A 16795-nucleotide genomic window follows, 5' to 3' on the forward strand; every position below is an offset into this window, starting at 1 on the left:
TGGGTGCTTTTGCTTGCACACGTTTTTGTGCACTGTGTGCACACCAGATGGTTATGAGACACCATTTGGGTGCTTGGAACCAAACCTGGCTTATCTGCAAAAGCAAAGTGCTCTTAATCTCTGAGTAATCTTTCCAATCACTAAATAAAATAAACCTTCATTTTAAAAATGAAATTGTCCCTATACACAATAGAATTGTTTTCCAAGCAGCCACAATCTATGCCTTTAGTACAGCCTGTTCTACCATTGCTACCACTGCTGTGCCCTCTGCTCCCTTGCAGCGTATTAAATAAACTTTCACTTTTAGCCTTTGGCAGGAGGTGAGGGAAACCACTTTTTAGGCATTTCATTATTTGACTGGATATTTTTCAAACTTGCATGGTCATTAACTTCAAATTGGTTTTTATAGAAAATTTTCAAATATCTATTTAGTTCTTTAAAATAGGGTTACAGTGAAAAAGATGTCTCTAAGGCCAGCCATCCTTTCCCTGTTGTTGTTTACTGTACTGGTCCATGAGTAACAATTTGTTTCCTGTTCTTCCAAGGCAAGTACTTACTTTTCCTTGTCCAGTTATGTAACATAATATTTCGTTCAGAATTTCAAGCATCATTCAAATTTGGCTTCTTCATATCACTACTGATTCCAGGGTCCATGAATATGAGAGCTGTATAATAAGTCCAAATGATGTTGCTTTTCAAACTTTTCGCTGCTTGTTGTTTTCTATCACTAAGGAAACAATTGTGTAAAAATGCCAGTCTGCATTTTTCCTTTACTGTAAACATGAGGAAACTTGGAAATTTATTCAGCAACTCATAACCCTATACGATCTCTTTATTTCCTACTTGGTACCAGTCTGGTGTATATATTAAGTTCTAGCTAATGGGGTATCATGGGAATAGTTAGTGTGTGTCATTATTCTTTTTTCTCTCTTTACTGGACCATATACATTAACACACATTAATCTAAGCCTTGTGTCTTTTGATTCTCCAAATGTTCCAAAGAAAATAAGTAAAAATACATTGGGGACCTTTTAAGCTCAAAACATTTCTCCCTGACTGGATTTAGTCAGCACATTATCCATGTTCACCAATAAGGTTTGAATCGTATTCCCCTTTCCTGTATAATATAACCCATACACTGACCCATAGTCAGATGCCTACATTATTTTATGTAGAAAATAATATTAAATCAACCACAGCTCCTATTATCAGTGCCATAGTATCCTGATTCTATTTCTAGTCAAACTTCTAAAGTATGCATGTGACATTGACAAGTTTTCTTGACAGTTTCGTTCAGGTCATTATGAGAAAGTAAGGCTTCTGATCTAGCACATTTTTCTGAGTAGTTGTTATATTCACTCTACAAAAAACAACAACAACAAAAAAAACCCCAAAAACTGTTTTCAGACTTTTCTATTCTCTTTATCTCCTGGCTTCAAACCACAACACATTCTGGAGTAGGCTAAAATTTATATAACAAGGTCTTAAATGTTAATTCATAAATTAGAAGCCATGTTGTGTCTAAGCCATTTGCTAATGTCTAAGCCTCAATAGTCAACATTTTTTTTCATGAGTTACTACCCATATTCCCTCTCATACACCTATTCTTATATCACCCCCCAGGAGTCTGATTACTGAATGCTCTATGTTGTGTGGAATATGGACAATAAAGAGACTGTATGCTTTTTGACAGAGAAGTTTCAGCCAGTGAACTGTAGAAAAATTGGGAGAGATAATCTCATATATCAAAAATAGCATGTAAATATGAAAGCCTGGATATGGAAAAGGTCTGATCTGGGTAAACTTGCTAAAGATTCAAACAGATCAAAATAAAGAGTTTATAATTCTATGCTGTCATCTACAGATATATCACCTATTGGTCTTTCTGTTCATTCATTTAATTTAAAACAGCCTACATATTCCATCTAGGCACTGTGTAAGATATTGAAAATGCTTACCAGAATCCTTTTTAATTTTAATTTTTTATTTTTCAGGGAACTCTGCTCCTGTGGGAACCACAGGAAATTGAAAGTGCATTGCAGCATGATGTGTGTTATCAGAAAAGTGGAATGTTTACACAGGATTTACTGGAAACTCATAAAAGGGACACCTGACCAGGATTTTTGTTTCAATGTAGGCTTCTTCAAGGAAGTGACATTCAATCTGAACACTAAAGCTTGAATAATTATTGCACGGACAGCAGAAGAGAGAGGATGTTCTTTGCAGTATGGTTTGGCATGTGCAAAGGTTATAGAAATAGAAGGTCTGAAAAGTTCAAGAAAATGTGTGAATTTTGTAATAATTATCAAGAGTAAAGTAAATGGTTCAAGAGACCTTGGAAGCCACAGTAGCAAAGGCAAAACTTTTTTTTTCTGATTTTATTGGATATATTTTATTTACACTTCAAATGTTATCCCCTTTCCTGGATTCCCCTCCCTACCCCCTAACCTATCACCCCCCCTGCTTCTATGAAGCTGTTCACCCATCCACCCACCCAGCCCCTCTCACCTTCCCTCACTGACATTCCTGTACCCTGGGGCATTGAGCCTTAGCAGGACCAAGGGCTTCTTCTCCCATTGATGCCCAACAAGACCATCCTCTGCTACATGTGCAGCTGGAGCCATGGGTCCCTCCATTTCTACTCTTTGGATAGTGGTTTAATTAATCTAGAATAATTAATGCTGTGAGATGTGTAAGATTTGAGCTTGGACCAAAAGATTCAGATAAGGTCTATCTAGTGTGGAATCTGGCAAAACAAAAACAAAACTAAATCATATATCATCTTTATCATCATCATCTTCATCATCATCATCAACAACAACAAAACATTAACCAGAGGGCAGAAATGTGAGGTTGTCTGGGGGTGTCCTAGTGGTGTTACTATTTTCTGAAAAACATTGAATACTTATCAAAGGACATTTAGTGTATTATTTAGAACAAGGAAAGTTTCACAATTAAAAAACCATGCTTGGCTTTCTGGACCAGCAAGAGGGCACAGGGACCCTAAGACTCAGGACGTGCCTGCACACAGCTGAGCCCGCAGTAAAGCCTAGCAAGCACTCTCCCACCTGAGCCCACAGTAAGCCCTCAGCCTGCCACATACCCTCACCTGCTGTCAGGGGAGGGAACACGTGGTGATCTCCTGAGCAGATATGGAGGTAAACTGTGGGATCTGGACCTTTCCAGGCAAGCAAAAGGCATGGGGACTGCCATTAAGACTCAGGACCTGCCTGCACAGGGCTGAGCCCACAGAGGAGCTTTCCAAGTGCTCTCCTACCTGAGCCTATGGAAGCTTGCAACATACCCTTCAGGCTGCCCCAGGAGGGATAGCCTGAAGCCCCTGGAGGCCAGCTAGCATGGTGCACTCTGGTATTGGGTCTTCTTCAGCCCGAGAGAGACAGCCGGGTGATTGCAATCAAGACTCAGGACCCGCCTGCACCAGACTGAGCACCCAGAGAAATCTTGCAAGAGCTCTCCCACCTGAGCCCATGGAGAAGGAACGGAGCCACTGCAATCAGAAAGAACCCCCTACCTGCCCGCAAAGAGACAAACATCTAGAAGAAATTTTCTTCCTGAACCTACAGGCCTTCAGATCCACACAAGAGACTGGCTCCAGTCAGAGACAACAAGACCACCTACAATCACAGACAACAAGATGGCAAGAGGAAAGCAAAAGAACCTAAGAAATGGAAATCAAGACAACTTGGCAACATCAGAACCCAGCTCTTCCACCACAGCAAGTAGTAGATTGCCAAACACACCAGGAAAACAATACCTAGACTTGAAATCTTACTTCATGGTGATGATGGAGATCTTGGAGAAGCACATAAATAACTCCCTTAAACAATTACAGGAGAACCAGGAAAAAATCACTCAAAGAACTACAGGAAAATACAACCAAACAGATAAAGGAATTGGAAATGGAAATAGAAACAATAAAGAAAACACAAAAAGAGACAACCCTGGTGATGGAAAACCAAAAAAAAAAAAAAAAAAAAGAAAAGAAAAGAAATCAGGAGTCACAGATGCAAGTAATGCTAACAGACTACAAGAGATGGAAGAGAGAATCTCAGGGGCTGAAGACAACATAGAAAACATAGACAAAACAGAGAAGATGCAAAAACCAAAGAGCTCCTAACCCAAAATGTCCAGGAGATCCAGGAAACAATGAGAAGACCAAACCTAAGGATAATAGGAATAGAAGAGAGCAAAGAATATCAACTAAGAGGCACAGTAAATATCTTCAACAAAATCATAGAAGAAAACTTCCCTGCTCTTAAGAACAAGATGACTATGAGCATACAGAATACCTACAGAACTGAAAATAAATTGGACCAGAAAAGAGACTCCACCCGACACCTAATAGTCAAAACACCCAATATTCGAAACAAAGAAAGAATCCTAAAAGTTGTAAGAGAAAAAGGACAAGTAACATATAAGTGCAGACCAATCAGAATTACACCAGACTTCTCACCAGAGCCTACAAAAGCTAGATGATCCTGGACAGACATCATACAGACACTAAGAGAACACAAATGTCAGCCCAGGTTACTATATCCAGCAAAACTCTCAATCACCATAGATGGAGAAACCAAGATATTCCAGAACAAAGGCAAATTTACACTGTATCTGTCCACAAATAAAGCTCTAGAAAGGATGATAGATGGAAAAAAATCTAACACAACGAAGGAAACTACATCCAAGGAAAAGAAAAAAAACACGCAAGGATACAAAAAAAGAAGAAAAGCATACAAACATAAGTCTACCTCTAACAAAAAAAAATAAATAACAGGAAACAAAAATCACTATTTCATAATTTCTCTTAACATCAATGGACTCAATTCACCAATAAAGAGACATGGATACATAAACAGGATTCAGCATTTTGCTGCCTACAGGAAACTCATCTCAGAGACAAAGACAGACAGTACCTCAGAGTAAAAGTTTGGGAAAAAAAACCTTCCAAGCAAATTGGCCCAGGAAACAAGCTGGAGTAGTTATTCTAATATCAAATAAAATAGATTTTCAACCAAAAGTTATCAAAAAAGATAAGGAAGAACATTTTTTACTCATCACAGGAAAAATCTATCATAATGAACTCTCAATCTTGAAACTCTGTGCTCCAAATACAAGGGCACCAACATTTATAAAAGAAACCCTACTAAAGCTCAAAAAATACATTGCACCACACACAATAATAGTGGGAGACCTCAACACCCCACTCTCATCAATGGGCTGATCATGGAAGCAGAAACTGAAAAAGGACACAGTGAAACTAGGAGAGGTTATGAACCAATTGGAATTAATAGACATCTATAGAACATTTCATCCTAAAACAAAAGAATACACCTTCTTCTCAGCACCTCACAGCACCTTCTCCAAAACTGACCATATAGTCAGTCACAAAACAAGCCTCAACAGATATAAGAAGATTGAAATGCTCCCATGCATCCTATCAGATCACCATGGACTAAGGCTGGTCTTTAATAACAACAAAAACAATAAAAAGCCCACATACACATGGAAGCTGAACAATGCTCTGCTCGATGATAACATGGTCAACAAATAAATAAACTAAGAAATCAAGGATTTTTTAGAATTTAATGAAAATGACACCACTACATACCTGAACTCATGGGATGCAATGTTATCCACTTCCCCCAATCCCATCTCATCTCCTCCTCCCATTGCCTCCATGAAGGTGCTCCCCTCCTAACCTCTATTTTTCCCTTTATTTCCTCCCATGAATGTTTTGTTCTCCCTTCTAAGAAGGGCTGAGGCATCCACCTTCTGGTCTTCCTTCTCTTTGAGCTTCATAAATTATGTGGATTGTTTCTTGGGTATTCTGAGCTGTTTGCGTTAGTATCCGCTTATCAGTGAGGACATACCATGAGTGTTCTTTTTGACTAGGTTACCTCACTCAGGATGATAGCTTCAAGTTCCATCCATTTGCCTAGAAATCTCATGAACTCATTGTTTTTAATATCTGACTAGTACTCCATTGTATAAATAAATGTACCACATTTTCTGTATTCATTCCTTCATTGAAGGACATCTGGGTTCTTTCCAGCTTCTGGCTATTATAAATAAGGCTGCTATGAACATAGTGAAGTATGCATCCTTGCTATATGTTGGAGCATTTTTTGAGCATATGCCTAGGAGTGTTATAGCTGAGTCTTCAGGTAGTACTATGTCTAATTTTCTGAGGTACCTCCAAACTGATTTCCAGAGTGGTTGTACCAGCTTACAACCACACCTACAGTGGAGGAGTGTTCCTCTTTCTTCACATCCTCACCAGCATCTACTGTCACCTGAGTTTTTATCTTAGCCATTCTGACTGGTGTGAGGTGGAATCTTAGGGTGGTTTTGGTTTGCATTTCCCTGATAACTAGGAATGTTGTACATTTCTTTAGGTGATTCTCAGCCATTCGAAATTCCTCAGTTGAGAATTCTTTGTTTAGTTTTGTACCCCATTTTTAGTAGGATTATTTGATTCTTTAGAGTCTAACTTCTTGAGTTTTTATATATATATATATAACTTCTTGAGTTTTATATATATATATAGGATATTAGCCCTTTATCAGATGTAGTATTGGTAAATATCTTTTCCTAATCTGTTGGTTGCTGTTTTGCCCCTTTGACGGTGTCTTTAGCCTTACAGAAGCTTTGCAGTTTCATGAAGTCGCATTTGTTGATTCTTGATCTTAGAGCATATGCCATCGGTGTTCTGTTCAGGAAAATTTCCCCTGTGCCTAAGCTCTTCCCCACTTTCTGTTCTAGTTTCAGTGTACCTGGTTTAGTGAACAAATTTCTTAATTTTTCTGATTCCAACATTTTCTCTGTGAAATAAAAAAAAGTATCTCACACTTCTATTTTGTGTGCCACAAAATTTTACATGTTTGTAGGATATGCAGTTAAATATGATACAATTCCTCTTTGATGGCTAATATTGTTTATCAACTTGGCAAGAACTACAGTCACCTAGGATATAAGTCTCTGAGCATACCTGTGAGGGAACTTCTATTTTGTGTTAATGGAAGTGGGAACACCCACCCTAAATGTAACTGACACCATTCCATGGGTTGATGTCTCAGATCCAATCAGAAAGAAGAAGGCATCAGCATTCATCCTCTGATCCCTGACTCCGGACTATGGATACAATGTGAACTCTTGCTTCTGCTACCATTACTTCTTCACCATGATGGACTTTGCCCTTGAATTTTAAGCCAAAGTAAGGTGTTTCTTCTTTAATGTCCTTTGTCAGATAGGTTATCACAACAGTGAGAAAAGTGACTAGCCTTTTGATGTCCCAAATTCATAGTCATATAGATGATTATCAGTTCAAGTGCCAATTACAAAAACCTTAAGAGAGTTAGCAGCCTTCAGTGCAAAAAGACATTGATAAAAATTTCAGCCCAAGGAAGATATAAATTCCTCATGTTAAGGATAAGATGTAATTGTGGAGTGGAATGAGAAAATTATGGAGGACAAAAGGATCAAATTCAAGGAGCCAATAGGAAAATGTGGAAGACTTATTTAAGGATATAGCAAATGGCCTAGAATTGTTGAGTCATAAGTTGTTTGGGGGAAGTTCTCATAAAAATTATTTTTATTAACGTGTGCTCTAATATTAATGACATTTACTGTGATTTGTGTGTATGGATAATTCAGTCTCCATTTGTGCACTGTCTGAGGGTTTACTTACAAGGTGAAGGGATAAATCAAAAGCAGCCACATCACCAGAAAGCCCCACTTGAGTGACCGCTCCTTAAAATCCAGCCACTCTGGAGTTCTCTTTGAAGCTTTCAGCCTGATGGTCCCAATTTTCCTCTCCTTTGGCAGTTTAGCTTGTCAGAGCCCTCACCCTCAGCAACTGTTTACTCCTTTTTTATACTATCCAGTGTAGGTCCTTAAAATCTTTAATATTTTCTTTTCTCCCTAACTTGTGAGCATTTTATTATCGCTTGAGGCTTCTGAACCTCCAATCCTACATGGAGCAAAATTTTCCATTTGGCAGGAGTCTTCTAATTTAGAAAGATATACCTTACAACAATTTTGTAGAAGCAAGGAGTTAAATAGTAGCTAAGTGTTGGGATAGAGAGATGTTTGTCAAAGAGCATTAAGTTGTAGTTGCATTACAGGAATGAGTAACTGAGGAGATAAGTAAGACCCTCCCTGACTTCACAAATGTTCATTATTAAAATGCAAAAAACAGTATATGCATTACAAAAACATTGATTGAAATGGTTTAACATGCTTAGCTAAGGCCTTATTATTTTAAATTAAAATAGCAAGAGAGTGAATATTTTAAGTCTTCTCAATGGATTAGTCTCAGTTAATATTATTTATTTAATATTTCTTCTAAAGAAATAATGTAAACTCCAACTTTATAGTATCTGTGAACTCATCTAGAAAGTATTGTAACATAGACTGAATAACAAATTCACATGCTATGTGGGAAAAAATGTTTTCTATGTACAAAGCCTGTCTGAGAAGAGCCATTAGCAAAAGGTAGAATGACTGAAGGAGATGTGATAAAGCTAGCAAGTAGAGTACTTACTGTTCTGTCCCCTGGGAAAGGTCTTCTGGGAAAGGAGATTTGAGTGTGTTCTATAGTCAGTGGGAAGTGACTGAGAACATGTTTGTAGTACAATGTTGAATGATGTGGAAAGACATGGAAGGCATCAAGTGAAGGGTTGGGGTTGCCATCCCACAGTCAAAAACTCTGACCCAGATTTGTTCCTGTCTAAAAGAACTGCAGGGACAAAAATAGAGAAGAGACTGAGAGAAAGGAGGTCCAGTGGCAGCTCCAACTTGGGATCTATCTCAAGGGGAGGCTCCAAGGCCTGCCACTATTACTGATGCTATGGAATGCTTACAGAGTGGAGCCTAGCATGACTGTCTTCTGAGAAGCCCAACAAGCAGCTGACTGAGACAGATGCAGATACTTACACCAAGCCAATAGATTGAAGTTGGAAATGCCTGTGGTTGAATTAGGGAAAAGCTGGAAGAAGCTTAGGAGGAGGGTGACTCCAAAGGAAGACCAACAGTCTCAACTAACTTGGACCCCTGAGATCTCTTAGACACTGAACCACCAACCAGGCAGCATACACTAGCTGATCTGAGGTCCTTAATACATATACAGCAGAGGACTGCCTGGTCTGGCCCTAGTGGAAGGAGATAAACCTAATCCTCAAAAGAATTGAGGCCCAGGGGAGTAGGGAGGCAGGGCAGAGGAGTGAGGAATGGGGGTGGGGACTTTTTGTAGATAGGGGGCAGGAAGAATGGGATAAGGAACTGTGGGAGGGCAGACCAGGAGGGAGTAATGACTGAACTGTAAAAAAAAAAGTAATAATAATTTTTAAAAAGAGAATGGCTAAGATTGAAGCTCTCATTATAATGATGGAATTAATGTAGTGCTTATTCCCTGCCTTCATTAGGCAAAGGAAGTCAGCAGCCCTGTTAGAACTGGTGATATTTATATGAACAGGACCTCTCATGCTGTAGCTGAAATCTTGTCCGGGTCATAGTCCTAGATATATCTCTTGTTATAGAATAATGCCCTCTGAGCCTTACCACATAGACTCAAAAAAGCTTGTCTTCCCAGGCCCTTTATTTGACCTTCATGCTTTTTGACATCTCTTTCTAAAGCTCTTCTCTTAGCCTCTAGTACACACACACACACACACACACACACACACACACACACATACACACACCTGTTTATCAGATATAACTTACCGGTAACTTTCTCTTACTCTTGTTAGGATAGTAGAAGACTTCTTTGCCTAAAGAATGGGCTAGAACAGGGAAGACAAGTGTTTGTTTTATTTATTCGTGTGGGTTCTGAGTGATGACTATACTGAGTTGCTGCGGGGAGCTGGTAGAGTTGATTTTTCAATATGAACAAGACCTATTAATTTTCCCAGAGAAGGTGCAAGAGAAAGACAAAACTATCAAATTTTTCATGCTCTAAAATTCAAGCAGTTTAAACATGTCAATGTAACTGTCATTCAAGGAAGATAGTGATAATTTTAGCCATTAGAAAGGAGACTCCAGTGAAAGCATGGGAATCATGAAACCATTTTGACCTAGGAGATGATGGGGACCATGCTCACATTTCAGCATGAATGGAAACAGAGTAGCAATACAGGCAACATTGATTTCAAGCTGGAGGTGATAGCCTGAGGCTTTCAGGACTTTGTGTAGGAAAAGCAAGCAGTCATTTATATGATGGGTGTTCATAAGTTGTTTCTTTCTTTTCCTTTTTATCTATATGAAAGACTGCTACTTCCTGGTACTGTTGTAGATATACTTTTGCCTTTTTTGTTGTTGTTGAATTCAACAACAGCAGTAGCAACTTTCTGCATGGTAGCTCAAATGAGCTAATCAAACTCATTAAGATAGAAAAAGGGACTGGAAACTTGAAGCCAAGTGGGACGGTGGTTAATTATCTGATTTATTTTGCCTTGGAACTATAGAAATAGCAGCAATCTGTAAATGCCAATAAATGCATCTGTTCAAAAATAAAATAAAAAAATCACTTATAAAAATTCTATTGTCCTTACTGGGACTCCACAAACAGACATTTCCTCCATTAGAAATGTTACTTGCCCACATTTTCATAGGCTGGTCATAATTATTTTTATATTGTAAGTACTTTGGAAAAGAAACTACAAATACTAAAATTTTAGAATAATCTTTAAATATATTTTCTAGTTTCCTCTGGTTCCTTAAAGGAAAAAAAAAAAAAAAAAAAAAAAACTTTGCTGTCTCTGATTGCCTTTCCTTCAGTCTCTGCTTCACTCCTTACTCTTTGACCTTTAGTTTTCTTTTGACAGGAACAATTCTAGATTAGTATATTTGACTTGGGTAGGTGGCCACATCACTCAACTGTGGGCCATGCCTATCCACTGGATATTGTCCCCACAGGTTCTCTCTTCCTTTGATAGGTATTTCAGCTAATGTCTTCCCTGTTAGGTCCTGGGAAACTCTTGAGTTCTTGGCATCTGAGACTTTTCAAGTGGCTACCCCCAGTTTCTCATTCTCCACTGCTACACACCTCTCTTCAAATTCCTGACCCTCTGTACTTACTTCAATCCCCTCTCCTCCCAAATCAGATCCTACTTAATTTCTCCCTCACCATCCTCTCTTGCTCTCAGATCCCTCCCTCCATCTACTTTCCAAGATTATTTTCATCCCCCTTCTGAGTAGGACTGAAGCATCCACATATTGGTCTTCCTTTTTAGGTTTCATATGATCTGTGACTTGTATTGTGGGTATTCTGAGCAGTTTTGGCTAATACCCACTTATCAGTGAGTACATATATTTGTGTTCTTTTGTGACTGGCTTACCTCATTCAGGGTATATTTTCTAGTTCCATCCATGTGCCTAAGAATTTCATGAAATCATTGTTTTTAATCGCTGTGTAGTACTCCACTGTGAAGATGTGCCACATTGTCTGTATCCATTTCACTGGGATATCTAAATTGTATCCAGATTCTGGCTATTATAAATAAGGCTGCTATGAACATAGAGGAGCATGTGTCCCTGTGATATGGTGGAACATCTTTGGGGCATATGCCCAGGAGTGGTATAGCTGGGTCTTAAGGTAGAACTATTTCCAATTTTCTGAAGAACCACCAGACAGATTTCCACAGTAGTTTTACCAGCTCGCAATTTCACCAGCAGTGGAGGAGTGTTCCTCTTTCTCCACATCCTTGCCAGCATCTGCTGTCATCTGAGTTTTTGATGTTAGTCATTCTGACTGGTATGAGGTGCAATGTCAGGGTCTTTTTTGATTTGCATTTCCCTGGTGACTAAGGACTTTGAACATTTCTTTAAGTGTTTCTCGGCCATTTGAGATTTCTCAGTTGAGAATTCTTTAGGGATCCATCACATCTGCAGACAACAAACACAAACACTATTGTTGATGTCAAGAAGCGCTTCTAACAGGAGCCTGGTATAGCTGTTCCCTGAGAGGCTCTGCCAGAGCCTGACCAGTGCTGATGTGGACGCACACAGCCAACCATCAGACTGAGTGCAGGAACCACAATGGAAGAGTTAGGCGAGAAAGACTGACGGAGCTGAAGGGATTTACAACCTCATAGGAAGAACAACAATATCAAACAACCAGAAGCCTCAAAGCTCCCAGGGACTAAACCACCAACCAAAGAGTACACATGGAGGGCCTATGGCTCTAGCTGCATGTGTAGAAGAGGATTACATTATCTGGCATCAATGGGAGGGGAGGTCCTTGGTCCTGTGCATAGGAGAATGCTAGGGCGATGGGGTGGGAGTAGGGGAATGAATTGGGGAGCACCCTCATAGAGACAGGGAAGAGGGGGAGGTGATATGAGGTTTTCAGAGGGGAAACTGGGAATGAAGATAACATTTGAAATATAAGTAAATAAAATAACCAATTTAAAAAAAAACAGAGAGAGAAGGAAGAGGAAAAAAACCTTTGCCTGTTGCTAATTTAATTTTTATAGTATTCTGTCATGCTGTATTATTGACTTTACAAATCTGAAAAAAAAACTTCCTGTGGAAGAAAATGAGAAAATTCCATTCTCTTTAGCCAAAAGGCCAAGAAGGAATTATTTAGATTAAAATGGAACCAACTGAGATTCCCCACACAGCTGGAGACCTACTTACCTCTTGGTTCCCAACTGTGCTGGGGACCAGAGCCCCAGCCCTGGACCAAATTCCACACAGCCCACACCCCAGGTGCAACTCAACTCCCCAGGTGTTCTGACACACCCAAGTTAACGGGGAAGACCCTAATTTTTGCTCCAAAACGGGGACCCCTGCAGCCTGGAGAAGCAGATTCCCTGCCCAGCCAGAGATCCATAGGCCATCCTGTTCTCACCTGTGGCAGGGTGAGGATCAGAGCCCCATTGCTGGACCCTGATTTGACACAGCCCACACCCCAGTTTCAGTTTGACTCCCCTAATAATCTGACACACACAAGATCACAGGATCACAGGTTCACAGGATTACAGGCTCACAGAAAGGACAGGCTCCAGTCAGATAGGGAGGCCAGATAACATTAGGGCAAGCAGATGGCAAGAGGCAAGTGCAAGAACATAAGCAACAGAAACCAATTTGACTTGGCAACATCAGAACCCAGTTCTCCCACCACAGCAAATCCTGGATACCCCAACACACCTATAAAGCAAGATTCAAATCTTAATTCTCATTGCATGAAGATGATGAAGGACTTGAAGAAAAACATAAATAACTTCCTTAAAGAAATACAAGACAACACAATCAAACTGGTAAAGGAATGGAACAAAAGCATCCAGGATGTATAAATAGAAATAGTATCATTAAAGAAAACTCAAAGGGAAATAGTCATGGAGATAGAAAAACTACAAAGAGAATGGGAGTCACAGATGCAAGCATCACCAAGAGATAGAAGAGAGAATCTCAGGTGCAGAAGATACCATAAAAAATTTGACACAACAGTAAAAAAATGCAAAATACAAAAAGCTCCTAACCCAAAAAATCCAGGAAATCCAGGACTCAATGAGAAGACCTAAGGATAATAGGTATAGAAGAGAGCAAAGACTCCCAGCTTAAAGGGTCAGTAAATATCTTCAATAAAATTATAGAAGAAAACTTCCCTAAGCTAAAGAAAGAGATGTCCATGAATATACCAGAAGCCTACAAAACTCCAAATAGACTAGACTAGAAAAGAATTCCTCTCGTCACATAATTATCAAAACACCAAATGCAGAAAAGAAAGAAAGAATATTAAAAGTAGTAAGGAATAAAGGCCAAGTAACATATAAAGGCACACCTATCAGAATTAAAACAGACTCATCAACAGAGATTCTAAAAGCCAGAAGGTCCTGGACAGACATCATACAGATCCTAAGAGAACAAAAACGCCATCCCAGGCTACTATACCAAGAAAAACTCAATGAACATAGATGGAGAAACCAGGATTCCATGACAAAACCAAATTTATACAATATCTTTCCTCAAATCCAGCTCTACAAAGGATAATAGATGAAAAACTCCAAAAAAGGAGGGAAACTACACCCTAAAAAAAGCAAAATAGTATTCTTCTTTCAACAAACCCAAAAGAAGATACATATATGTTATGATTTGTATATGCTTGGCCAAGGGAATGGCACTATTTGGAGGTGTGGCCTTGTTGAGGTAGGTACGTCACTGTGGGTGTGGGCTCTCAGACCCACTTCTAGGTGCCTGGAAGTTAGTCTTCCACTAACAGCCTTCAAATAAAGATGTGAACCTTCAGGTCTGCCTGCACTATTACAGCTTGGATGCTGCCATGCTCTTGCCTTGATGGTAATAGATTGAGCCTCTGAACCTGTAATCCAGCCCCAATTAAATGTTGTGCTTATAAGAGTTGCCTTGGTCATGGTGTCTGTTCACATAACTAAGGCACAACACAGACATAATTCCACTTCTAACAAGAAAACCAACAGGGCAATTATCAGGATTCAGGGCCTGATCTCAGATGGCTGAGCACCCAGAAGAGCCTCATGAGTGCTCTCCCACCTGAGCCCACGGAGAGCCCACCAACTCCCCTACCTCTACTGGGTATCCAGGGAAGGATCACTGGGAATTCTCAGGGCACCACATATAATAACAGTGGAAGACTTCAACACCCCACTCTCAACAATGGGCAGATCATGGAAACAGAAACTATACAGAGACACAGAAAAACTAACAGAAGTTATGAACCAAATCAATTTAACACACACACACACACACACACACACACACACATATATATATATATATATATATATATATATATATATATATATATATATATATATAGAGAGAGAGAGAGAGAGAGAGAGAGAGAGAGAGAGATACCCAAGAGGAGAAGGTAGCAGGAAATAATCAAACACAGTGCTGAAATTGACCAAGTAGAAACAAAAATAACTACACAAAGAACCAACTAAACCAGGAGCTGGTTCTTTGAGAAAATCAACAAGATTGATAAACCCCTTAGACAGACTAATCAGAGGACACAGAAACAGTATCCAAATTTAAAAAAAAATCAGAAATGAAAGTGGAGACATAACAACAGAAACTGGGGAAATTCAAAAAATTATCAGATCCTACTACAAAAGCTTATACTCAACTAAACTGGAAAATCTGGAAGAAATGCACATTTTTCTGGACAGATACCAGGTACCAAAGTTAAATCAGGATCAGATAAACCATCTAAAGAGTCCCATAACCCTAAAAACAAAAAAAGAAATAGAAGCAGTCATCAAAAGTCTCCTAACCCCCCACCCCCAAAAAGCCCAAGACCAGATTGCTTTAGTGCAGAATTACCCCCTCTTTCTGTCTGTCTATCTCTGTCTCTCTCTGTCTCTCTGTCTCTCTGTCTCTCCCTCCCTCTCCCTCTCCCTCTCCCTCTCTCTCTCTCTCTCTCTCTCTCTCTCTCTCTCTCTCTCTCTCTCTTTTATTGGATTTATTTACTTATATTTCAAATGTTATCCCATTTCCCGCTTTCCCCTCTGGAATGTCTTTATCCCATCCTCCCTCACCTTTCCTCTATGAGAGTGTTCACCTACCCACCCAACCACTCCCTCCAATATTTCTGCCCTGGCATTTCCCTACACTGGGGTAATGAGAATTCACAGGGCCATGTGCCTCTCCTTGATGCTCGATAAGGTCTTCCTTTGCTACATATGCTACTGGAGCATGGGTCCCTCCATGTTTACTCTTTTGTTGGTGGTTTAGTCTCTGGAAGCTTTGGGGGTTCTGGCTGGTTGATATTGTTCTTCTTGTGTGGGTGAAAACTCCTTCAGCTCCTTTAGTCTTTTTTCTAACGTTTCCATTGGGAACCCTGTTCTCAGTCCAGTGGTTGGTTGAGAGCTAAATTCCATCAGACCTTCAAAAAAGACCTAATAGGAATATTCTTCAATTTTTTTTCACAAAATAGAAACAGAAGGAACACTACCCAATTCATTCCACAAAGCCACAATTATGCTCATTCCTAAACCACACAAAGACCCAACAAAGAAAAGGAACCTCAGACCAATTTCCCTTATGATTATTGATGCAACAATACTCAATAAATTTCTCATCAACCAAATCTAAGACTATATCAAAATATTCATTCATCATGATCAAGTAGGCATCATTCCAGAGATGCAGGCAAGGGTTCAATATACAGAAATCCATCAATGTAATCCACTATATAAGCAAACTAAAAGAAGAAAAAAAACACATGATCATTTCATTAGATGGCGACAAAACATTTGAAAAATACAACATCCCTGAATGATGAAAGTTTTGTTGAAAGATCAACAATTTAAGGACCATACATAACCATAGTAAAAAAGCAACATACAATAAACCAGTAGCCAACATCAAACTGAGTGGAGAGAAACTTGAAACAAACCCACCAAAATCAGGGATTAGACAGGGTTGCCCACTCCCCCTACCTATTCACAATAGTAGTCAAGTCCTAGCCAGAGCAACTAGACAACAAAAGGATATCAAAGGGATAGAAATTGAAATGAAAGAGTCAAAATACCACTGTTTGCAGATCGTATAATAGTATAGCTAAGTGACCCCGAAAATTCCACCAGAGAATTTTTACAGCTGATAAACTACTTCAGCAAAGTGGCTGGATATAAAATTAACTCAAACAAATCAGTAGTCTTGCTCTACTCAAAGGAGAAATATGTTGAGAAGGAAATTAAGGAAACAGCATGCTTAGCAGTAGTCATAAATAATATAAAATAATTTGGTGTGACTCTAACCAAGCAAGTCAATGATCTATCTGTATGACAAAAAC

The sequence above is a fragment of the Micromys minutus genome (genome assembly GCF_963924665.1).
Source record: "Micromys minutus genome assembly, chromosome: X".
Classification (NCBI taxonomy): Eukaryota; Metazoa; Chordata; class Mammalia; order Rodentia; family Muridae; genus Micromys; species Micromys minutus.